This window comes from Bubalus kerabau, chromosome 4 (assembly GCF_029407905.1).
Source record: "Bubalus kerabau isolate K-KA32 ecotype Philippines breed swamp buffalo chromosome 4, PCC_UOA_SB_1v2, whole genome shotgun sequence".
NCBI lineage: Eukaryota > Metazoa > Chordata > Mammalia > Artiodactyla > Bovidae > Bubalus > Bubalus kerabau.
The window spans coordinates 124,041,277-124,066,235 of NC_073627.1; the positions used below are offsets into that span (position 1 = coordinate 124,041,277).

The 24,959-nt window shown below is 39.1% G+C and overlaps 1 long non-coding RNA gene across 2 annotated transcripts in view; it reads right to left on the minus strand.

Moving 5' to 3' along the window:
- LOC129651589 (uncharacterized) overlaps window positions 1-19,643 on the minus strand; it is a 28,980-nt gene extending 9,337 nt beyond the window's left edge. The window contains exons 1-2 of one of the 2 annotated variants that reach the window (XR_008714222.1): window positions 19,496-19,643; window positions 16,992-17,111 (exon numbers count right to left, since the gene is read on the minus strand). This is a non-coding gene — a long non-coding RNA (uncharacterized LOC129651589). The remainder of the gene's footprint in view (window positions 1-16,991; window positions 17,112-19,495) is intronic. The other variant, XR_008714223.1, reaches the window with a different exon arrangement.
- Between the last annotated feature and the right edge of the window lie 5,316 nt (window positions 19,644-24,959).

Here is a 24,959-nt window from a genome sequence, read left to right on the forward strand (position 1 = left end):
TCGCATAACTCCAGTCTAATCATGGGGAAAACATAAGATACACCCAGCTTGGGAATATTCTATAAGGTATCTGGCCAATACTCCACAGGACTGTCAAGATCATGAAAAATAAGGAAAGGCTGAGAAGTTGTCATAGACCAGAGGAGAATCAGGAGATTGACAACCATACACATGTGGTACTCCCAACTTGTCCTGGAACAGAAAGAGGTATTCATGGAAAAACTGATGAAATTCATATAAATTTGGCTATTTAAATGGATAGTAATGTGCCACTGTGGGTTTCCTAGTTCTGACGAATGTACCATGGTAGTGTACAATGTTAACAGTGGGAGCTACTGAGTAAGGGGGATATAGGAACTCTCTGTACTATCTTTGCCACGTCTCTCTAAATGTACCTTTTTCCAATTAAAAGTATTTTTTTATGGTAAATACATTCTTTTTTTAAAAAGAGGGCAAAACTGGATGGAGAAAACACAAATTAGTTTTTCAAGAGGCTTCCCAGGGGGCTCAGTAGTATAAAGAACCCACCTGCCAAGCAGGAGACTCGGGTTCCATCCCTGGGTTAGGAAGATCCCCTGGAAAAGGAAATGACAACCCACTCCAGTATTCTTACCTGGGAAACCCCATGGACAGAGGAGCCTGGTGGGCTACAGTCCCTGGGGTCACAAAAGAGTCAGACACAACTTAGCAACTAAACAACAGCAATAATTTTTTCAAGAAAATCATTTAGTTTGCAAACTTCTCAGATTAATTTGTACAGAACTTGTTTAGGATATTCATTTATTGTACAGTGTTTCTAACAAACACAGAAGTATGAAAGATGTTATAATAAACTCCCATGTACTTATCTCTGAGCATCTGCTATTTTCATTTTTGTCAGTCTTCTTTCATTTAATATTTTTAAAAAGTCAACACAGAAGGAAGAAGTAATGCAGATAAAAGCAGCAATCAGTGACTTGGAAATTAGAAAAAAAATTAACCATGTTAGTAATATTAAATTACTAATAATTAAATTCAAGATCTGGCTCTTTGAAAAAATAAAAATAGATAAACCACTAACTGATCTAATTTTTTTGAAGAGAAAAAGCACAAACTGACAAGAGATATGAAAAGACAGTTCAAGGAAAAGAAAATTAAAATCTTTTAAGTGCTTAAAAATATGTTAAATATTATTAATAATAAGAAATAAAAATAAAAAACTATGCAAGACTCCATGATTTAGTTACCACTATTGGCAGAGATCAAAATATTTGGTAATATCCAGTTGGTATGTTGGCAAAAAGAATGAGGAAACAGGTATTCCTGTGTATGTAGACAGAAGTGTAAACTTGTATGTTCTTAATGAAAAATAACTTGGTAATATTCTTCCAAATTAATTATTTTAGTTTTTAAGTGAAGTTTATACAATCTATTGTGATAAACCCACCATCTTAAATTCCACTGGAATAAAGTGGAGTATAAATATATGCATATATACTTCCTCTAAGCATAAGATGTACTGTTGCTCATGGGCAGATGTGCAGCTGTAAGAACCCAAATGCTTCCTGTCCCAGACAGCTGACTCATATGAGACCCTGGAGCAGTCATTCAAGACTACCTGGGCCCATTCCATCATTCCTCAGACCCCTTGGAAAACATCTTAAGATAGGTATTAAAATATCTGGTCATCAGGGAATTCCCTGGTGTGGTTAGGAATTAGAGTTTTCACTGCCAAGGGTTCAGGTTGGATCGCTGGTCAGAGGACTAAGATTCTAAAAGCCGCACTGCATGACCAAATAATAAAATAAATAACCAACAGGGACCTATTGTATAGCATAGGGAACTCTCCTCAATATTATGTAATAACCTAAATGGGAAAATAACTTGAAAAAGACTAGATATTTGTATATGTATAACTAAATCACTTTGCTGTATACCTAATGCAGCACTGTTAATCATCTATACTCCAATACAAAAAGTTAAAAAAAAACCTGGTCATCAGACTTTGATGACAGAAATGCCTATGACCAGTGACTTCCAGATTTTGGGGTTAATTAAAATCACCTCCATCACTAGAAATTCCTACTCAGTTAGTCTGGCTTATGCCCAGGAGTTAGAATGTTTAGCATATAAGTTGAGTAGATCAGGTGTATGTGGTCATTGGAACCAATTCAATAAACCCTGCCTTTAGGTACCAGTTTTCTGATGAGAAGAAACTGTGTTTTGTTAAAAGCTATTACTTTGTTTTTTCAAACCTGCATCACAATATCAGTTTCATCAACATTAACACTATGATCACCATAGTCTTGAAAATCTCACAGTGGCTCAATCAACTCAATAAAGTATCACAGGTGATTGCCTTCACCAATCACAGGGGCACCGTAACCAGGGTTGTCTTCTTCTCACACTCAGGGTCATTTGGGTCCTGTTGCAGATGCAGCTGAGGTATCTGTCCTGGGGTCATCAGAGGGTGACAAAACTCCTCAGTTTCTGCATCAGGGGAAGAGTCAAGTCCACCTGCCCTCAGGTGTTGTGACCTATTACATCAGCTCCTGGTTGGTGCTGGTGGGTTTGAATATTCTGCTTCAGAATCCATTCTCCATGTCCTTGAACCTGGGTTCAGACACAAGGGGACACCCTTACAACCTCTAGACCTCGGGTAGCTGTTCATCTTCCCAGGTCTCTTTTGTGCAAGGGGTGTCAGAGTTCCCATCTGTTTCAGGCAGCGTGCCCATGCAGCTGTAGGAACCAGGCTAGCCACCAGGGGAGCTGCCTCTTCTATGTCCAGTAGAAGTTCTGGAATCATGAGGCTGCACAGCCTGGGAACCTCTGTCTCCAGTGACAGACACCTGGAGTGGCCCCTCCACACCTACTATTAGATCACGTTCCATAGTCAATTATAAGTAACTTTGCCTTCACCACTTATCTGAGGTAGAACTTGTTCCTTCTGTAACCTAGAAGAGCAAAATCTCCCGAATTAATGATTATTCACATACTCTAGATTCACCAATTCCACTTCCTGGAAATTATGCTACAAATAAGCTTACAAATGCACACAAAGATATACGCACAAGGATTTATTTAGAGCATTACCCTAAAAAAGTAACACTTGCATACTGGAAGTAATTTAAATACTCAATAATGGAGGATTATATTTTAAAACATTATAGTATGTCAAAACAATAAAATATTATAGCACCATTGAAAAGACGTAAGAAGTTCTTTATATAATACTATGAAACAAATTCCGAAATATGATGAATTTAAAAGCAAGAGTCAGAAGAGTCTGTATAGCATGGTAAAATCTGTGCACAAAATGAGAAAGGAATCCCACGACATATCATGCAACTGATGAAGTAGGACACGTCTGTTCTCAGCAGCTGAGTGCATTTAGCTATATATTCATGCTCCTGAGCATGTACTTCTTTGCCCTTTGGTTAAAGCAGTACAGGATCTAATGTCAATAACCATCTTTACTCTTCAGGGACTGAATGTACTCCTCACCCTATGACCACTAACCGTTTTGTTGGTTTCAGGCATTTCCTAAGTGTATGATAAGAGAAGAGGCCTTCTGGGAATGTAACTTCTTTCCTAGGAAGGAGTTTGCTGTTGTTGTTCAGTTGCCCAGTCATGTCCAGTTCTTTGCGACCCCATGGACTGCAGCACCCCCAGGTTTCTCTGTCCTTCATCCTCTCCCAGAGCTTGTTCAAACTCACGTCCATTGAGTTGGTGATGCCACCCAAAAATCTCATCCTCTCATCCTCTGTCATTCCCTTCTCCTCCTGCCTTCTATCTTTCCAACCATCAGGGTCTTTTCTAATGAGTCAGCTCTTCATACAAGGTGGCCAAAGTATTGGAGCTTCATCATCAGTCCTTCCAATGAATATTCAGAATTGATTTCCTTTAGAATTGACTAATTTGATCTCCTTGAAGTCCAAGGGACTCTCAAGTGTCTTCTTCAACAATACAGTTTAAAAAGCATCAGTTCTTCAGCACTCAGCCTTCTTTATGGTTCAACTCTCACACCCATACATGACTGCTGGAAAAACGATAGCTTTGATTAGTCGGAACTTTGTTGGCAAAGGAATGTCTCTGCTTTTTAATACGCTTTCTAGGTTGGTCACAGCTTTTCTTCCAAGGAGCAAGCATCTTTTAATATCATGGCTGCAGTCACCATCTGCAGTAATTTTGGAGCCCAAGAAAATTAAGTCAGTCACTGTTTCTATTGTTTCCCCATCTATTTACCATGCATGAAGTGATGGGACTTAATGCATGATCTTTGTTTTTTGAATGTTGAGTTTCAAACCAGCTTTTTCACTTTCCTTTCTCACCTTCATCAAGAGGTTCCTAAGTTCCTCTTTACTTTCTATCATAAGGGTGGTGTCAGCTGCATATCTGAGGTTATTGATACTTCTCCCAGCAATCTTGATTCCAGCTTGTGCTTATTCCAGCCCAGCATTTTTCATGATGTACTCTGCATATAACTTAAATAAGCAGGGTGACAATATACAGCCTTGACGTACTCCTTTCCCAATTTGGAAACAGTCCATTGTTCCATATCCAGTTCTAACTGTTGCTTCTTGACCTGCATACAGGTTTTGCAGGAGGCAGGTAAAGTGATCTGATATTCCCATCTTTTTAAAAATATTCTACAATTTGTTGTGATGTTCCACAGTCAAAGGCTTTAATGTAGTCAATGAAGCAGAAGTAGATGTTCTTCTGAAATTCTCTTGCTTTTCTAAATCCAGCTTGAACGTCTGCAAGTTCTTGGTTCACGTACTGTTGAACCCTGGCTTGGAGAATTTTGAGCATTACTTTGCTAGCGTGTGAGATGAGTGCAATTGTGTGGTAATGTGAGCATTCTTTGGCATTGTCTTTATTTGGGATTGGAATGAAAACTGACCTTTTCCAGTCCTGTGACCACTGCTGAGTTTTCTAAATTTGCTGGCATAATGAGTGCAGCACTTTAACAGCACCATCTTTTAGGATATGAAATAGCTCAGCTGAAATTCCATTACTTTCACTAGCTTTGTTTGTAGTGATGCTTCCTGAGGCCCACTTGACTACACACTCCAAGAAGTCTGGCTCTAGGTGAGTGATCACACCATCGTGGTTATCTGGGTCATTAAGATCTTTTTTGTACAGTTCTTCTGTGTATTCTTGTCACCTCTTCTTAATATCGTCTGCTTCTTTTAGGTCCATACCATTTCTGTCCTTTGTTATGCCTATTTTTGCATGAAATGTTCCCTTGGTATCTCTAATTTTCTTGAAGAGCTCTCATCTTTCCTATTCTATTGTTTTCCTCTATTTCTTTGCATTGACCGCTTAGGAAGTCTTTCATATCTCTCTTTGCTATTCTTTGGAACTCTGCATTCAGATGGATATATCTTTCCTTTTCTCCTTTGCCTTTAGCTTCTCTTCTTTTCTCAGCTATTTGTTGTCCTCCTCAGACAACCATTTTGGCTTTTTGCATTTCTTTTTCTTGTGCATGGTTTTGATCATTGCCTCCTGTACAATGTTATGAACCTCGGTCCATAGCTCTTCAGGCACTCTATCAGATCTAACCCCTTGAATATATTTGTCACTTCCACTGTATAATCTTAAGGGAGTTAATTTAGGTCATACCTGAATGGTCTAGTGGTTTTCCCTACTTTCTTCAATTTAAGCCTGAATTTGGCAATGTAGTTCATGATCTGATCCACAGTCAGCTCCCAGTCTTGTTTTTGCTGACTGTATAGAGCTTCTCCATCTTCGGCTGCAAAGAATATGATCAATCTGATTTCGGTATTGATCATCTCGTGATGTGCACATGTAGAGTCATCTCTCATGATGTTGAAAGAGGGTTTTTGTTATGACCAATGCATTCTTTTGGGAAAACTCTGTTAGCCTTTGCCCTGCTTTATTTTGTACTCCAAGGTCAAACTTGCCTGTTACTCCAGGTATCTCTTGACTTCCTACTTTTGCATTACAGTCCCTTACAATGAAAGGACATCTGTTTTGGGTGTTAGTTCTAGATGGTCTTAAAGGTCTTCACAGAACCATTCAACTTCAGCTTCTTCAGCATTAGTGGTTGGGACATAGACTTGGGATTACTGTGATATTGAATGGTTTGCATTGGAGATGAACAGAGATCATTCTTTCATTTTTGAGATTGCACCCAAGTACTGAATTTCAGACTTTTTGGTTGACTATGAAGGCTACTCCAGTTCATCTAAGGGATTCCTCCCCAAAGTAGTAGATAAAATATTCATCTGAATTAAATTTACCCATTCCAGTCCATTTTAGTTCATTGATTCCTAAAATGTCTATGTTCATGCTTGCCATCTCCTAGTTTGACCACTTCCAATTTACCTTGTTTTATGGACCTAACATTCCTATTCAATATTGTTCTTTACAGCATCAGACTTTACTTTTACCACCAGACACACCCACAACTGGGAGTTGTTTCCGTTTTGGCTCAGCCTCTTCAGTTCCTCCTGGAGCTATTTCTCTGCTCTTCTCCAGTAGTATATTGGGTACCTACCAACCTGGGGAGTTCATCTTTCAGTGTCATATCTTTCTGCTTTTTCATACTGTTCATGGGGTTCTCAAGAACCCCATGTCTAGGAAGGAGACAGACACTCTATTAATATAACAAAACCTAGATATCTTAGTGGTACATAAAGCTTCAGAGTGCAGCATGTCTGATTGCTTTTGTGATCAGTATTCATGGCCAAGCCAGATCCCATAAAGGTGTTTTCCATCCCCCTACACCCTCCATGACCCTAACAATAGAACCAGGAAGAAGAGAAAGCAAGAACAACAGTAATAACATTGGAGATAACCAGAGAGAAATAAATTTCTAAGTGGATGGGTCTGGATAAGAGAGAGGCCTCTGAGGCCTCTTTTCAATGATTTTTAAGGTAATTTGCTAAAATGACGATTGTTGGGCTTAAAATGAAAAGTTATAAAAGCATGTTGTTGTTGTTGTTCAGTTGTAGTCATATCCAACCCTGCAACCCCATGGACTGTAGGATGCCAGGCTCCCCTGTTATTCACTGTCTCCCAGAGTTGGCTCAAATTCATGTCCATTGAGCCAGCAATGCTATCTAACCATCTCATCCTCTGCTTACTCCTTCTCCTTTTGCCCTCAATCTTTCCCAGCATCAGGAACTTTTTCAATAAGTAGGCTCTTTGCATCAGATGGCCAAAGTATTGGAGCTTCAACTTCATCATTAATCCTTCCAATGAATATTCAGGAATGATTTCCTTTATGGGCCAGTCATTATTCTCAGGTCTGGTGATACATCACTTAAAGAGTCCCTGTGCACTTGAACCCTATGTTCTAGTGGAAGAAGACAGGCACTGCATAAATAAAAGGGAAGAAAATGAAGCAAACTAAGGGGAAAGAGAATAGCAGAAGAAACGTGCTCTTTAGATATGGAGGTCAGGAAAGTCATCAGCTGATGAATTAGCATCTGTGCAGAAAGGTGAGTGAAGTGAGGACATAAACCATGAAGACACCTTCAAAGAATACCCCAGGCTGAGAAAATAGCAAGTGCAAAGGCTTCAAGAGAGGCCAGATCTTAAAGGGCTTGCTTGGAACTGTAAGAACTTCCTATTTCATTCCAAGTGAAATTGGGACATCATCTGAAGGTTTCAAGTAAAATAATAACACAATCAAATTTATGTTTCAAGAAAATCATTCTAGCTGCTATGAAGTGACCAGTCTGTAAAGTGACATGACTGGAAAAGAGAGGCTGGTTGAGGCTATTGCCATAGTACAACCCAGAGTCTATAGAAACTTGGACTACAGCGGTGATAAATGGTCACTATCCGTACATTTTTTTTTTAGGTAAAACAACAGATTTGCTGAAGAATGGATGTGGAGTACAAAGGTGAGAAAGAGTCAGGAATAGCTCCCTGGTTTGTGCCTGGAAAGTGAATAATTAGAAGAGCCATTTATTGAAGTGGGGAATATTGGGGTCACAAAGTTTTGGGGTATGAAATTAAGATTTTGTTTTACATATTTTAAGGAGTACTAAGAATTTATTCTCCAAGAGGAGTTGCCAAGGAGGCAGACTGGACAGGAGAGTTGAAAGATTAAGGAAGAGATCTGGACTGGAGATATAAATTTGTGAATAATTACATTCTGAAAGTGAAAGTCGCTCAGTCATCTTTGTGATCCCATGAACTATACAGTCCATGAAATTCTCCATGCCAGAATACTCTAGGGGGCAGCCTTTCCCTTCTCCAGGGGATCTTCCCAACCCAGGGATCGAACCCAGGTCTCCTGCATTGCAGGTGGATTCTTTACCAGCTGAGCTACAAGGGAAGCCCAAGAATGCCAGAGTGGGTAGACCATCCCTTCTCCAGGGGATCTTCCCAACCCGGGAATCGAACAGGGGTCTCCTGCATTGCAGGCAGCTTCTTTACCAACTGAGCTATGAGGGAAGCCCCTAGATGGTACTTAAAAGTCTGATGTGACGTGCTGTGATGACATCTAACAGTATATAGGAAAAAACAAAGATATGGAAAAAGAGAACCATTGGATACACTGGCATGTAGACGCCTGGAAGATGAGGATATGTGACAAAAGAGACTGAAAAAGAGTGGATAATCAAGGGAGAAGAATGTTGATCCCTGACAGTCAAGTGAAGAAAGTGATTCAAGGAGGGAGTGATGAAATGAATCACCTACTCCTAGGAGCAGTGTGAGATGAAGACTGAGAATTAACTACAGAATTCGACAGTGCATAGTTTACTGACAGATTACAGTCGAGTGGTTGGCAGAAAACCTGATTGGAATGGATCAGTGAGGATGGTCCAAATACAATCCTTTATGTTTCTTTACACCACCAACCAAAAAGTATAACGCACGCATGCACACAATTGCAGGCACACTCAATCCCCCCCACCCGCCGTGTCTCTCATAGTCTTGCTTTCAGGTTCATTTCCTCTGAGTTAAACCATAACTCAGCTTCTAGGGTTTTTAACTTCTTTGTACTATATTTCATATCAGTGTACAACTTTATAGAGCTACATTTTTTTTTCACAATTTGGACTAAGTTCTTAATAAAGGGTATCAGAAATAAGAGTCTTGAGCTTACTAGAAAATACAGTTGCTATGGAAGATAATGTTCCCACTTAAATAACTGCTCCATTCAGTGTGGCAGGAGGATGACCTCAAAGACCTTAGTGTCATTACTCTGTTGACATGGCTAATAAGGGCAAACACATTTTCTTTGACAGGCAGAAGCCACTGAAAGTCCCTTCTCTGGCCACTAATTAGAGAGGCAAGTTGTGCATGCTGAGGTAAGCCTGGACCTGCCTAAACACAGAAGGAATCTATTCTTTGGTCTGTGTCTAACAATAGTGAAGAAATTAGAGGAGGACACTTGAGCAGACTCCTATTATTACCAAGTGAATTATTTAATGCACTGTCCTTTATTCAGGGTTTCTGAGCTTACCAAAGTGTATACACATCACCTTTCAGCCTTGAGGACAAAGGAATAAAGCAAACTCATCACTTTACCAGAAGGGATAAGTACTGTTTCAATTAATGTACTAATCTCTAATGAAGACAGCAGTCATTAGTTAAATAAGCAAACCATTAGGATAGGAGCAGAAATGTCAGTCCAATCACAGATCTACTGATGGTTGCTAGATATCATCTACAACTTACAAATCCTGAAAACAGTATAGTAAAATGTGGTCTAAGACTGAAAGCTCTATTGCTGTTAAATAAATTGATTACATCTATATTAAAAGGAAGCCACCAGCTTCCCTGGTGGCTCAGTGGTAGAGAATCTGTCTGCCAATGCAGGAGTCTCCTGGAACTTGAATAGAATTTGTATCCTTCTGCTGTGTGAAATTGCTTAAATCTTAATTATGTCAAATTGGTTCATAATGCTTTTCAGGTCTACTATATTCTTCTACTTCTCTGTATATTTATTCAATTAATTTCTGAGAGTTTTACACTGAAACTCCAACCAAAAATCTTTATTTATCTACTTAAAATGAACAATTGTAATATACAGTGGAACTATACATAATTTTGTTCTGTATTTTCCAAGTCTATAAATGTGTTATCATATTTTTATAATTTAAAAAATAAAAAAGAAAAGCAAAAAAACACAAAAGGAATAAACCAGTCTATCAGCATGGCAGGCGGATTCATTTTGATATTTGGCAAAACTAATACAATTATGTAAAGTTTAAAAATAAAATAAAATTTAAAAAAATAGATATGTTGAAGGTAGATGGGCAATGTTCAAAAGTAATAATCCTTATGTACATTTTAAAAGTAACTCACAAAATAACACTATACATTGGGTATGGATATGGAGAAGTAGAAGTGTTAGTTGCTCAGTCATGTCTAACTCTTTGCAACACCATGGACTGTAGCCCACCAGGCTCCTCTCTCCATGGAATTCTCCAGGCAAGAAGACTGGAGTGGGTTACCATTCCCTTCTCCAGGAGATCTTCCCAACCCAGGGATCAAACCCAGGTCTCCCACATTGCAGGCGGATTCTTTACTGTCTGAGCCAGCAGGGAAGCCTACTGGATATGGAGAGATAGATGAATATATAGATACAAAGTAGAGTTTTTACACAGGTTTATAATGACATGCACCAAACTATTAATGGTGGCTGCCTTTGAAAATGTTGGGAAGAAAATGGGACATAAAATGATAGTTAAATGGGATATTAACAGTTAATTCTGGGTGATGGGAATAGGAGTGTTTGTTATGTTCTCTTTTATGCTTATTTTTTTAAATAAAAAACATTTTTAAATAAATGATAACCTATCATGAAGTTCTCTGGGTTGGACATGTGGAGACCTGCAGCCCACAATGGAGAGAAAATCCATGATGGCTACCATACCATCAATCACATGGATTTTCCTGTAGATTGTCCTTAGCTCTCTCCACGTCTCAACCACTGCCCTACAATCTAGCTATCATTTCACAGTTTCACTCATCCTGGGATGGTGTGATCAGGGAGTTTATGCAGAGCAATAGTTTCACTGTAAAGAACTATTGGTGGCCCACAAAGCTTACAGCTCTCAGCCCAGTTTGTCTTTCAGGAGCAGCTTCTGCAACAATCATTCAATAACCCATTAGAAACCATCCAGCCACACTTCCAAGTATCAGGGAATGGACTACTCTGAGCATCACTAGACAAAGAATGCAGGGAAGTCAAGAAAACTTGAGGAGTGAAAAACTTTCATGGAAGGCAGAAGCAGTCATTAATAGAAACTAAGTAGCGTAGAAGTAGCAAAGCCTGTTGATAAATCAGATTCAGGAAGAATGGCAAAGTATCAATTATGTTAAAATCCAAATTATCTTTTAGTGAGTGCAATTTGGCATCCAGATGGATCATACTAAACAATGCAATTCTATTTAATTATTTAAATATCATTTTGAGAATCACTTAACTTGGCAAGTAGAACTGTTTAAAATCTAATGTTGTATAGGAACCACATTACAGTTTTGCTTCATAGAAGAAGACTTATCTGTAGTCTTTGCATCATTTGTAGTAAACAATTCTACGACTTTAATGGGCTGTATGCTCCAGCAAGAAGTACAGGAACTGACATTCAGAGTTCTTTGTATGTACCATGGCCCAGGCCGGTATCTTTAAGTATATTACAGTAGAACATCAGTATCATGTAGAGATTATTCTAGAGAGCTCAACATTCAGAAAACGAAGATCATGGTGTCTGGTCCCATCACTTCATGGGAAATAGATGGGGAAACAGTGGAAACAGTGTCAGACTTTATTTTTTGGGCTCCAAAATCACTGCAGATGGTGACTGCAGCCATGAAATTAAAAGACACTTACTCCTTGGAAGAAAATTTATGACCAACCTAGATAGCATATTGAAAAGCAGAGACATTACTTTGCCAACAAAGGTCCGTCTAGTCAAGGCTATGGTTTTTCCAGTGGTCATGTATGGATGTGGGAGTTGGACTGTGAAGAAAGCTGAGCGCCAAAGAATTGATGCTTTTGAACTGTGGTGTTGGAGAAGACTCCTGAGAGTCCCTTGGACTGCAAGGAGATCCAACCAGTCCGTTCTAAAGGAGATCAACCCTGGGTGTTCTTTGGAGGGAATGATGCTAAAGCTGAAACTCCAGTACTTTGGCCACCTCATGCGAAGAGTTGACTCATTGGAAAAGACTCTGATGCTGGGAGGGATTGGGGGTAGGAGGAGAAGGGGACGACAGAAGATGAGATGGCTGGATGGTATCACCGACTCGATGGACGTGAGTTTGAGTGAACTCCAGGAGTTGGTGATGGACAGGGAGGCCTGGCGTGCTGTGATTCATGGGGTCGCAAAGAGTCGGACATAACTGAGTGACTGAACTGAACTGAAAGGATTCTAGAGGTGAGAAAACTAGGCTTTGACTCTTAAAGTAACAATCTCAGATGGTTGGAAAGTGGGAGATCCAGATTTCAAACCTAGGTTGCTCAACTTCAAAGTTTTAGTACTAGACAGCTCATTTGAAATACAGTTTTAAAAAGTAATATAGACTATACTAGGACGCATCATATGTAGCCATCACAGTAAATGGAAATGGAAATTCTGTGATATATATGAAAGCCTTTTATGAGAGAGCTTGTAAAAAAAGCATCAATTCTTTGACCTATGAACCCCTACAAATACACTGTGGACTGTGGAAATCTCCCTAATTGAGATTTAGTAATCCATAATCACATTTTAATGAGCACATGAATCTCTGGGGATCTTATTAAAAGGCAGATTCAGATTCAGCTGGTTTAAGGTGGAGGTGAGACTGCAGATCTAACAAGTTCCCCACAATAATGATCTTGCTGGTCCATGGACCACAGTTTAAGTAACAAGGAGTTGTAGAATATTTAACTCTTTTCAAGTGAAGATGGTCTTCAGGGACAATCGTCTGCTGGTGGCAATCAAATTGTTTTGAATGACAAGATCTCATTTTAAAAATTATTTAATTTTCTTAAAGACCTTGGATTTATATCCTGCAGAACATACCCTATGGAATGATTTCCTACTAAAAAGAATTCCTCTAAACTCCCCAAATTACAGACCTATCATGTCACCAAATGTATACCCAAAATCTGGGGTCCATTTTTCCCTCAATACATTGCACACATTGATTTCTCATTTAACTATGCAGCATAACCAGTAAACTAGCTTCAGGATGAACTTTTTACCATGGAGCTTTGATTTATGTTGCTTCACTTAACAGAGGAACTGATTAAAAACAGCAGCAAGTATTAGACATTCTAAACATTTTTAAAATAAAAATCTGTCTCTCAATAAAGTGACCCAAGACACTTAAGGATCTTGTGACTTTTTTTTTTTTTACAATATCACCTTTAAAATTACAACAAAGTTTAAGTATTTCAAACCACTATTTCAAATAGCATGGGGAAAAAAAGACTATGTTCCAGCCACTTCCTTTTTAATTTATACCTGAACAATTTTATGCAAGTCTTTAGATACATGCTCCCTGCAATTAAAAAAAACAAAGAATGGGTTGTTATTCTTATCCATTCAGAGAACATCAGATCAGATCAGATCAGTCTCTCAGTCGTGTCCGACTCTTTGCGACCCCATGAATCGCAGCACGCCAGGCCTCCCTGTCCATCACCAACTCCCAGAGTTCACTGAGACTCACATCCATCGAGTCAGTGATGCCATCCAGCCATCTCATCCTCTGTCATCCCCTTCTCCTCCTGCCCCCAATCCCTCCCAGCATCAGAGTTGTTTCCAATGAGTCAACTCTTCGCATGAGGTGGCCAAAGTAATTCTACTGTAATGTTCTAAAGAAGGTAAAAATATCAGTTAATTATAATCAGGTAGAAGCATTAATCTTGATTATAATTAAACCAAAATCATAATTTGGGGGCTTCCCTAGTAGCTCAGTTGGTAAAGGATCTGCCTGCAATGCAGGAGATCCTGATTCGATTCCTGGGTCAAGAAGATCTGCTGGAGACAGGATAGGCTACCCACTCCAGTATTCTTGGGCTTCCCTGGTGGCTCAGCTGGTAAAGAATCCACCTGCAATTCAAGAGACCTGGGTTCAATCCCTGGGTTGGAAAGATCTCCTGGAGAAGGGAATGGTAACCCACTCCAGTATTCTTGCCTGGATAAGTCCATGGACAGAAGAATCTGGTGGGCTATAGTCCATGGGGTTGCAAAGAGCTAGACATGACTGAACAACTTTCATTTTCATAATTTTTGGCCAATATGTCTCTGCCACAAGATGAATCATGATGAACAATTCTGCTGCTTGGGTTTACTCATTTGATTAATCGGAGTGTATTCTGTGGCTAATGTAATCCTGACAGATCTATCAGAATGCCTCTCTTATCAAAATTTAAACTTCCACATTTTGGAACTGAAGAACTGTGCCCTCAAAATCTTCCAAGAATAGCAAATATTGTGTTTGCCTAAAAAATAATCCACTCCCTCTTCTTTTGTTAACTATTCAGTTCTCTTTAGATACCTATATCCGTACATAATCACACCCTTCTGCCTCATGAAGCCAATGTGCTTTTGAAGGAAGGCAACCCCACCCCTACCCAGTCAACCCTAAACCAAGCAGAGTGCCCCTTTCTCTGGGCAGAGTAATTAGTTCAGAGATGGACTCCTGATCCAGTTGGAGTCAATAAAATATAAGAATGGGTTCATTGTCACAACCCAGGAAAGAAGCTTCCTGACTCCTCAGAAGGAAGATGAAGGAACCCTCTCCCTTTTCATAGCAAGCATCAGTGAAGCCACCTTTAACCACAAGGGGGAGCCAACCCTTACGATGTCGCTGACATAATAGTGGAGCCAAAGTAGGAACTGTGTAGGTTGTTTCAAAGGAACTACCCTTAATACACGCTTTCCATCTCTGATTCAACCAATATTCCTCTAATTGATCTATGAAGACATTTTGAAACCCCTTCAGATGCCTTGCTTTAGTTCAAAAGTACACTCTGCCACATTTTCCCTGGTACTATAGTCCAATATATCTGTCAAAGAAGGAAATGAGGTTACTGTAATGATGAGCCAAACACTTCCTCTTCTTGGAACTCCAGGAAATAAAATAAAGCTCATAATTCAATAGTTTGCAGAATCTCTCTTCCTCTTTTTGAAAACTGGAATGGCAAAAAGATATTTGCCCATATCTGATCTTCCAATGTACCTCATTTGCCAAGATTACTCAACAATCTCATTTACAAGTTCTTTTTTAATATGGTGAAATATAATTTAAAGAAAAGCATGCATTTACAGCAAGAGGGTGCTTCTTTTAACAATCTTTTTGCTCATGGTGGCTCTCTCTTCCCCTTTGACTACAAGTCTAAGGAAGGACTATTATTGTTTTATTCACTGTGTTAAATTTAATAGAAGTTTCTTTATCCAAAAAAAGAAGTCCAGAGATAGCTAGCCCATAGTAGATACAGTGGCTTCACTGTCACCAAGAACTCAAGTGTCTTTTCTCTTACATTTCGGGAACCTTCAGCATGTACTTATGGTCCATGCTAGTTAAAAGCATCGATCTCCTTGTCCACATTCCAAACAGCACAGAGAAGAAAGTGGTGGACAGAAGAATGTGCCATTTCTTTTAAAGAACTGCATTGATGAAGTTATGCTAGATTATGCTGTGACAACAAACTCCAAATTCTGAGATGCTTACAACATTTACTTTTCTCTCTCCCTCCACTCCACATATTGATCATCTCTCACCACTTAAAACTGACCTCTATGTGGGTGTGTGCCTTCTCTAATCTGACTCAATTTCCCACCCCTCCTGACTCCCTAACATCTTGCTCTGTCCCCTCTGCAACTTGAAATCCCCTGAGCTGTGACCTTGCCTCTGGAAAGCTGCCTTCACCTTCATGCTCCAGCTGGAGCTCTCAGAGACCACTTCAAGAGTAGCGCTTTTAGGTAGAGGTTGTTTTTATTCTCATACCCAATATTCAACAAAGTTTGAAATGGGCAGGGATTCCCCCTTGCTCCTTATTTTTATTTCTAAACTATTGTTTCCCCCAATGTCTGAAATCCTTCAGTTACAAGGAAACATGGGTTATCACATTGTTGTTGTTTGTTGTTTAGTCACTTGGTCATGTCCAACTCTTTGTAACACCATGGACTGTAGCCTGCCAGGCTTCTCTGTCCATGGGATTTCTCAGGCAAGAATACTGGAGTGGGTTGCCATTTCCTTCTCAAGGGGATCTTCCTGACCCAGGGATGGAAGCCATGTCTCCTACATTGGCAGGTAGATTCTTTACCACTGAGCCACCTGCCCTTGCTGCAATAATCTACCTTCTACTGGCTCCCATATTAATGTTCTAGACCTTGTCATTACCAACAAATATACTGCCTCCAAATTTTCCATTTAGGTCATCATCACCTATTCTTCTTGCATCCCTCCAACAGTTTTGATCCACTAATTCTTCAACCACTTTGGGACTTCCATTGACTCCCCCTACCACATTTCATTGTTGTACATTCTTATTTGCCTCTTCAGCCTGGTTAGATTTCACAATCCATTATTATAATGTTTTCCTTGCATATGCCTGCTACACACCCAGCAGGATCCCAATTCGATCAAACGCCTGCCTCCAAGCCACTGAACACTGCAGGAGAAAGCTCACAGTCACTCGGATGGCTCATCATTCAATGTCTGTGCAAACTTCAAGTGGGGCCTCAGCACTGCCAGAAAGTCTTAGTCAACATTTCGGACATAATTTGCTTTCCCACTCCTCCTTAGGAGGCCCATTGCACAATTTCTCTTTTCTCTGCACATCTCCAACAGATCCTCCCTAGTCATGTTCAGCTGGCTTTTTTCCTTTTTTGCTAAGAAAACAGAAACAAACTAAGAGGTTAACTGCTGTGACAACCTACCCCAGAATTGCACTGAAAAGACCATGAGAGCCGTGGATTCTGACAGAAGATTAGGAAAAGTCTAGTAAATAAGACAACATCAGCAACAGACTTTATCTTCTTTATATTTGCTTGAAAAGCTAGCTCTGGATTTTGTGTGGGACCCACCAGCCGGAGGACCCTGGGCATATGGAGATGAAGACTCCCCCGAAGTCATGGAATCCAGTCCAGTCTTGGAAACCCCGCTCCAGTCTTGGTTCCACCCACTTTACAGCTGCACAAAACTTCCTGCACAAACAGGAAGGATTGCCAACTCAGTTAAAGACATGAAACTGCAGAGAGCTCATTTTCCTTATAAAATGGCACTATCAGCTTCTATGCTAAATTTCCTTTAATGCATGCAAATGAATGGGGAAGTGGGAGTGGTTGAACTTTCCTGTAAATCTATCTGAACTCCTTTGGGGAAAGATGTAAATAAGCAGAGCTACACGTTCATTGTGAAGACACAGACATGGTATTATTAGTAATAATTTAATTATATTAGCTAATTGTTATTACATTTTTATGCATTCACATGAAGGCAAATTTTGTCTTCCTGTTATCTTGTCATTAAAACAAAAAAATAATGCTATCCTAGATGAGAAGAATCATGACTACGCCTGTCAAAATAGATTTTTATCTTGAGCCTCAGACAGCCTCTATAGCATGTTTTTGCCAGGAGTATTCATTTGTTCTTCTTTTTCTTCTTTTCTGTTTCAGAGAAGACAGAAAGCAGATTTTACTCTTTACTATTGAGCCTCCCTCTCTAGTGATGCTCGGGGCAAAAACCCTTCAAAATTAGGTAACAGTCAGTGCCAATTCCTTTGGTAACCATTGTAATAACATTAACATGATGAACTAATGAGATATTAATGCAGTTGTAATAGACATTTCCATAGGAGTTCCACTGTAATTGAGTAGGTTAATAATCTGCCTTTATCTGTACTTGGCAAGTGTAATGTATGATGAATAGGGAAAGGTAGAATTTTGAATACTTTCAGCTTGTGTTTACTCTTTCAAAACAGAAAGGAAACACCTGTTTTTAAAAGCAGGTGCACCAGAGAACATTGGCGAAAACTGAGCCCAGAGTGTCATCATAACCCTTATTCCTCAAGTCATTTTGTATGTTTAACTTTCTAAATAGCAATAGATGTGGCAAGTGGACATTTAAGATCTTTATTTGTATTAGATACACATGTGATAGTTCATCCATTTATGTGACTTTTAGTCTATCAATACTTAGCAATTATAATTATGGATGGCAGAGCCTTGGGAATTCAACAATGGTTCAATCAGCGTTCCTCTTAGAGGAAAGAAACACCATATATCCATCCCCCCACACACAGACACCCACAGTCACATAGATAGCACACATCTACATGCACATACATAAACATCTACACACAGACACAAAGGCATACACACAAAACACACACATGTACACTCATACACAGAAGAGCTTCTATTGTTTGAGACAAAGAAATAATGTCAAGAACCTATAAAGAAATAAAAAGGAATGAGGGATGGAAAAGCAAAAGCAAAATTGAAAAGCCAAGATATTCAGAGTGTTTCAATTGGATTCAAAAGGATACCTGCAAATAACCCAGGTTTGAACTCTGCTGAAAGAGATAGGAGCAGAAAGAGCAAGGCCTTTGTATGATTATTTATTCCAGCAAACAACAGCACACAGCAACTCAGAGCCTTTCTATTCCCTGAGCTAATATTTGGAAGACATTGTATCTCCAGGGCAAATTTTAAGTGTGCCTCTTCTCTCTAAAGTAAAGAGGAAAGGGGAAAAAATCAGGGGTTTCCGTCATCCAAAGATAAAAAGAAAATACTGATGATATTCAACATTGAACATTGTATGAGGAAGATAAAAAATTAAGAGGAAAGTATGATGATAAGCTTTGCATGGCAAATACAAATGAAGGCTATGTAAATCCATGTGATTTTTTTTTTTTTTTTTTTGAGGCAGACTGTTGTTAAATTAACTGGCAGCATTTCGAAATCCCTTAGCAATGAATGTTGCTGCCAGTTCTATACAGATCAAACCCCCTCTATGTGAGATCTGCTTTCCTGGACTGTTCAAGTGGTCTCAGTTCCACCCAGCCTTAATCCAAAGAGGTAGCCTACAGATTGGCCAGTGTCCTCCCATCTTCCCCAATTCCCTTTCCAGCTGATAATTACAATAGACCCGTTGCTCTGCTTCCCTTGGAAGAACGGACTTCCTTAGTGTGACTCAGCATCTTGTATCGACCTGGAGCACATCTCCAGGGCTTTTGCTTTGCTCCCCATCACAGCCAACCTGCTATTTAATTAGTAGAGGGGATTGTTCAGAATTTCACAACTTAGCAAACTTTTGGACCCACCTGTAAATTTGACAACAGTAAGGCTTTTCAACACTAAGACTTTGGGAGAAATAAGCAGGCAGACCAGGTAGGAGACAGACCATCATCATGGAATTTAGAACACCCAGTTTTCAAATTCTGGTTTCTCCTATTTCATGCCTTATGTTACTTCACCTCTAGAGCATTTCAGCTTCCTCATATATGAAAGTATCTCATTAGTCACCTCAGGCTGCTGTAACAGAATACAGACTGGGTAGGATAAACAAAAAAAAATTATTTTCTCACAGTTCTGTTGGCCAGAAGTCCACAATCAAGATGCTGGCAGGTTTGATTTTGTTGAGCCCTCACTTCCTGACTTGGAGATGGTTGCTTTATTGATATTGTCTTCATGTGGCCTTTCCTCTGTGTGAACTTTAGAGAGTTCTCCTGTGTCTTCTCTTCTTATAAGGACACGAGCCTCATCATTATAAGCTCTACCCTTAGGACCTCACTTAACCTTAATTACCTTCTTAAAGGCCCTGTCTCTACAAGGTCACATTGAGGTTTAGCGATTCAACACATCAACAAATCCAGTCCCCTGGAACCCCTCCCTTGAAAAATTTCAAGGCTTTGCAGAGTTTTCATACTCCATGATGGAAGTTCCTGCACTGAAATGTACAAAGAAGGTGACAGGAGAAAAAGAAGGCAAATCAAGGCAGCATTATTTCAGGAATATCTCTGTGAAAAAGAAAACTGAGCTTTTATATTTTCTCAGGCCCTTATTTGCAAAGATTCTATATTTATAAGAGATAATCAAATAATGTATAATTTTATTCTTCTCTTGTATTAGGAAACATTGGAATAACCATTGTCCATATGACCAGAATATGCAGAATTCTAATTTCTGTCCCTGCCATTGACTGATATGGTCATTTTAAATATTAAAATTTCCCTCTATTTTTAGAGGAAATCAAATATTGCATAATAAACTACAGTCCAAACAAAACTATGTTATGCTTCTCAGCAATTATAAATAACCAGATCAACCCTAATCAAATTGGAGGAACATTTAGAGTCTACTGAATCCATTAGCTGTGGTGTAAGATAAACAGAATAAATAGAATATTCCTAATGAAAGACACAGACCATTGCTAGCTCTGCCCATAGCGTCTCTGGAATGGACACAGTGGTGTGCAACACCCTGGGATCAGGTCACTGGACCCAGGGTGGACACTGAACCCAACATTGCCTAAACCTGTATTAGTTAAGGAAAGGCCATGGTTTCCATGCCTTCCCAGCAACAGGGCCCTTAAAGCCCATCTTTTAGCTCTATTTCCTAATAAACCTCCTGAAACCTTATAAGAAACCGTTCTCCTTTCATGGGCTGTCTTGGGTGAGCTTCTCTTCTGCAATCAAGGGAACCATCACTACTGATTTTGGATCTAAGATTCCAGCTTTTCTATGCCTTTCAATGCCCCTAAATCTAGAAAACCCTCCAAAGCCTGAATGTCTCTTCATCTAACAGCTCCTAAAGGACTTTTTGTTGGTATTTTGCTTATTAGATGTTATGTGTCCTTATTCTATTACTGTTACTCCATATTCAACGTGTGTGGAGATATGAGTCAGTTGGTATTGAATCACCATACTAGGATATCACCATTTACAAAGAATTTGTCTTGGGAACTAAAGACAAATTCATCTATAAATATTAAAACATATCTTGAGCAAAAAAAAAAAAAAAAAAGGCAAAACAAAAGCAACAAAACATTGGTTAATGTTTCTCAGCAGGAAAAAAAAATCAATAGATGAGTTTTAAATTCCCAGAGCTAGGACTCAAGAGCCCTAGACACTGATGTCAAAATCTCCCAATAACTAGTTCTATAACCTTGGGCACTTGTCCACCATAACTTTTTTGTTTCATTTGTTTTAGTTTTTATTGAAGTATGCTGCTAAGTCACTTCAGTCATGTCCAACTCTGTGTGACCCCAGAGACGGCAGCCCACCAGGCTCCCCCATCCCTGGGATTCTCCAGGCAAGAACACTGGAGTGGCTTGCCATTTCCTTCTCCAATGCATGAAAGTGAAAAGTGAAAGTGAAGTTGCTCAGTCTTGTCCGACTCTTAGCGACCCCATGGACTGCAGCCTACCAGGCTCCTCCATCCATGGGATTTTCCAGGCAAGAGTATTGGAGTGGGGTGCCATCGCCTTCTCCATTATTGAAGTATAGCTGCTGTATAATATTATGTAAATTGCAGGTGTACAATATAGTGATTTATAATTTTTAAAAGTTATACTCCATTGAGAGTTATTATAAAATATTAGCTATATTCCCTGTTGTACAATGTATCCCTGTGGCTTATTTCATACCCAATAGTTTATACCTCTTACTCCCTCATCTCTATATTGCCTCTCCTCTCTTCTTTCTCCTCCACTGGTAACCACTAGTTTATTCCCTATATTTGGGCTGCTTCCTTTTTATTATATTCACTAGTGTGTTGTTATTTTTAGATTCCACATATAAAGTGATATCATACAGTATTTATCCATGAGAACTTGAAGTTTTCTTATCGTTTTAAAGATGACAACAACACTTTCGCAAGCTGACAGAGTTGTTACTGGGAGTCAATAAGGCAACATACGCACAGAGGTGATGGAATAGCTAGAATGCTACATCAACAGTAGGTTTTAAAAAACAATACATACTATTAAAAATATTATCTATCAATATATTATTAAATAGTATGTTGTAAAATTTTGCCTTGATAATTTCAAAGTAATCATTATATTTCTATTTTGAAATGGAAGAATATGATATTCAAAATATCTAACAAGTAAATGTCCTTTTATCTAACAAATCTCCACTATGATGTCCAAAATCTACTTAGGAGAACCAGCTCATGAAGTCTTCCTGCAGTTCCTGACCTTGGCCTGACTTGGACATGAGTTGGGCATGCCCTGGACATCATAGCTGACATCAACTTTCCGTCCTCATCTGCACCCTACTTCCACTCTCCCTATTTCTAACTTAAGCATCATAAAGATATCAAATAAATCCATCTCACTTTGCATTATATGCTTAGTGCTCAAAACATACTAGGTGTTCACTAAACACTGTTGAACAGTTTTCAAATAAATGAATAAAATTTCTTCAAAACCTATCCCTTCTTATGCACAAACTATACTATGATAATCCAAATTCTCTCTTCCCTTCACTTATACTCAGAAATTCTCAAAACACTTTCACTCTTCCAACTTGATTTGTTATTGAATTCAGGAAATTTGTCTTTCCCTTTTTGTATTCTCTCCATTGCCTTCAATGAGGTAGATGCTCAATAAATGTTGGTTGACTGGTTGAATGATAACTTGAAAATTGAGTGAAACAAACTGACAATTTAATTTTTTTTTAAATCAAATCAGTTTTGTCATGAGTTGACTGATCCTAATATTCTAATACCCAAACGAACTTTCCTCTTTTTTAAGGAGTGGTGATTTGAACCAATATGTTCATATAAGACATTGGAGAGTTAAAAGATTTTATATTCTTTATTATTGATACATTGTACTATTTTATTACTTCCTCGGTATCTTCAGAGCCCACTTTGTTTTCATGGGGAAAGGATTGCAGAAGAATATGTAGGAGACATCTTGGGGAAATGAGGAAGGAATTAACTTTGAAGTTTCCTAGTTTGAAAGATTAAAAAGCACTCCAAAACAAGTCAGCATTCTTGAGGCCGGAAAATGACAATGCCTAAAAAAGTCTTTCAGCCTATATGTGCTCTCTCCTCTGTCCCCAATCCCTAGTGCCGGGTAACTCACAGATATAATTTATGATGGATTCACAAACAAAATGGTCAATGGTTCAGAACAAACCAAACATGAGCAGACACATTTCTAAACCCAACCGTCATGCTGCTTACACAATCTGTTGATCCATTGAACAAATATATGTTGAAAGATTAAGCGGGAGTTGACTGTCATTCAGGAAGATAAATGTAGAGTAGACTCATTTTCCGCCTGACTTAATGCTTAAGGATTTGTATTAGAAAGATGTTGGGGAGGGGATTTCTGTGGGGGATGGGAGGAAGGGAAATTCCAGTCACCCAGATCTTTAGAATGAGATTATCTCACCAAGGACCTCACACAGAGGCCTTTACCAGCCACTTCTTACATCTTGGGCCTTCTTTTCCCTTCAGTCTTTTATTGTTAAAAAAAAAAAAAAAATCCAAGGGAATAAATGAGTGCTGTTGGCTGGGCTATTCAGGTCTCATTGATGGAACGATAGGAGACAGAATGTTTTATACAGTACAGTTTAAGATTTGAAAGGGGAAAAAAGAGTCAGCCGGTCATAAAGGCACATTGTTATCCAGCTGTCTCATAAAAGGGTTGTGAGCCATTAAGCTATAGAGAGAACTCAATGCTTGAAGCTAGAAACTCAGTGTTCCCGCTGGTGAGGCCAGTGCCATCCCCAGGCAGAGAGCAGGGCCAGACTTGATTCAGCTCGTTCTTGCTGACACCTTCCTCAATGGAGGTATGAGGCCAGGCTTCTGGAATTGCATTTGTCTAGCTTGGCTAGGCTGAAAAAGACAGCCCTTCAAGGCTGTTGATCCTGTTATCAGTGTTTGAGCTTCACAAGAGAGCTTTGATAGATGGAAAGTAAAAGAGAGGGGAGGAAAGAGGGAGGGATGAAGGAAGAAGGGAAGGAAAGAAGGGAGGCAGGGAGAAAAGTAAAGAACAAGAGAGAAAAGCACAACCATTTGTACAATATAATTGATTTGTAAACCTGGGCCATAGCTACAATACAACAATGCAGTCATGCTGCTTCCTTGTATAGGAAGCTGTGAACAGTGTTCAGAGACATCCAACAACTCTGGCCTGGTTGGGAATGCATTCAAAAAGAAAACCACTGAGCACTGCAAAAAGAGATGGATCTTGACCTACCAAAGTACATGTGCCAATAAATGCACTGGGAAGCTATTCACTTCAATTCAACATTTATTGAATGCCCATATGGGTCATGACACACGAGTAGGAACCATGCAAACTTTCAAAAGACCTGGATCTTGCCCTTGCAAAATTTTAGGCAGGTGCCAGACTTCAGCAGTGCTATGAAGAAGAAAGAGGAGATTGAGCATGGAAAATTTCACATATACATTGTGGACACAAAGGCCACAAAAGAAATAGTACTCAAAATAGACTAAGAACATATTTATTTGCCAAGCAAAGCTGTATGTTTGGAAACCAAGAGATGATGGGTAAAAATGACTGATGAAAGGCCTTGAAGTTATTTTTAGCCAGTCATAAGCCCTTGCTTTTAATTTTTAAGTGCATCCAACACAAGATGAAGAAATGCTAAAATAAAAATGCATGCACATAATTCTCTAAGTCAAATTTCTCTGGGTTCTTGTTCTTTTGAACTTTTAATTGTGTTTCTTCTCATCAGATTTCCCACCCTGAGTCATCCTAGGCCTCCAAGTTGAAGAGGATAATGACCAAAATATTCTAGCCCACTATTTCAGTTTCTTGTTGTTTTTGTCGTTTTATTTCACTGGGAAATTTTGCTGGGACTTAAAATGGGGCCACACAGCAGGTGGGCCTGGACCATTTCTTCAACATAATACTCCTCTTTTCTCTTTGGTGACACAGTTATTAAATGTATCTTTCATGAGCACCTCCTTTTCAGATAAAACCCACCATCTCATAGCATAGTCTGAATCAACAAGTTTTAACTTTTGAACCAGTGAGTCTGCAGTCTGTTTCATTCCATTTGTTTA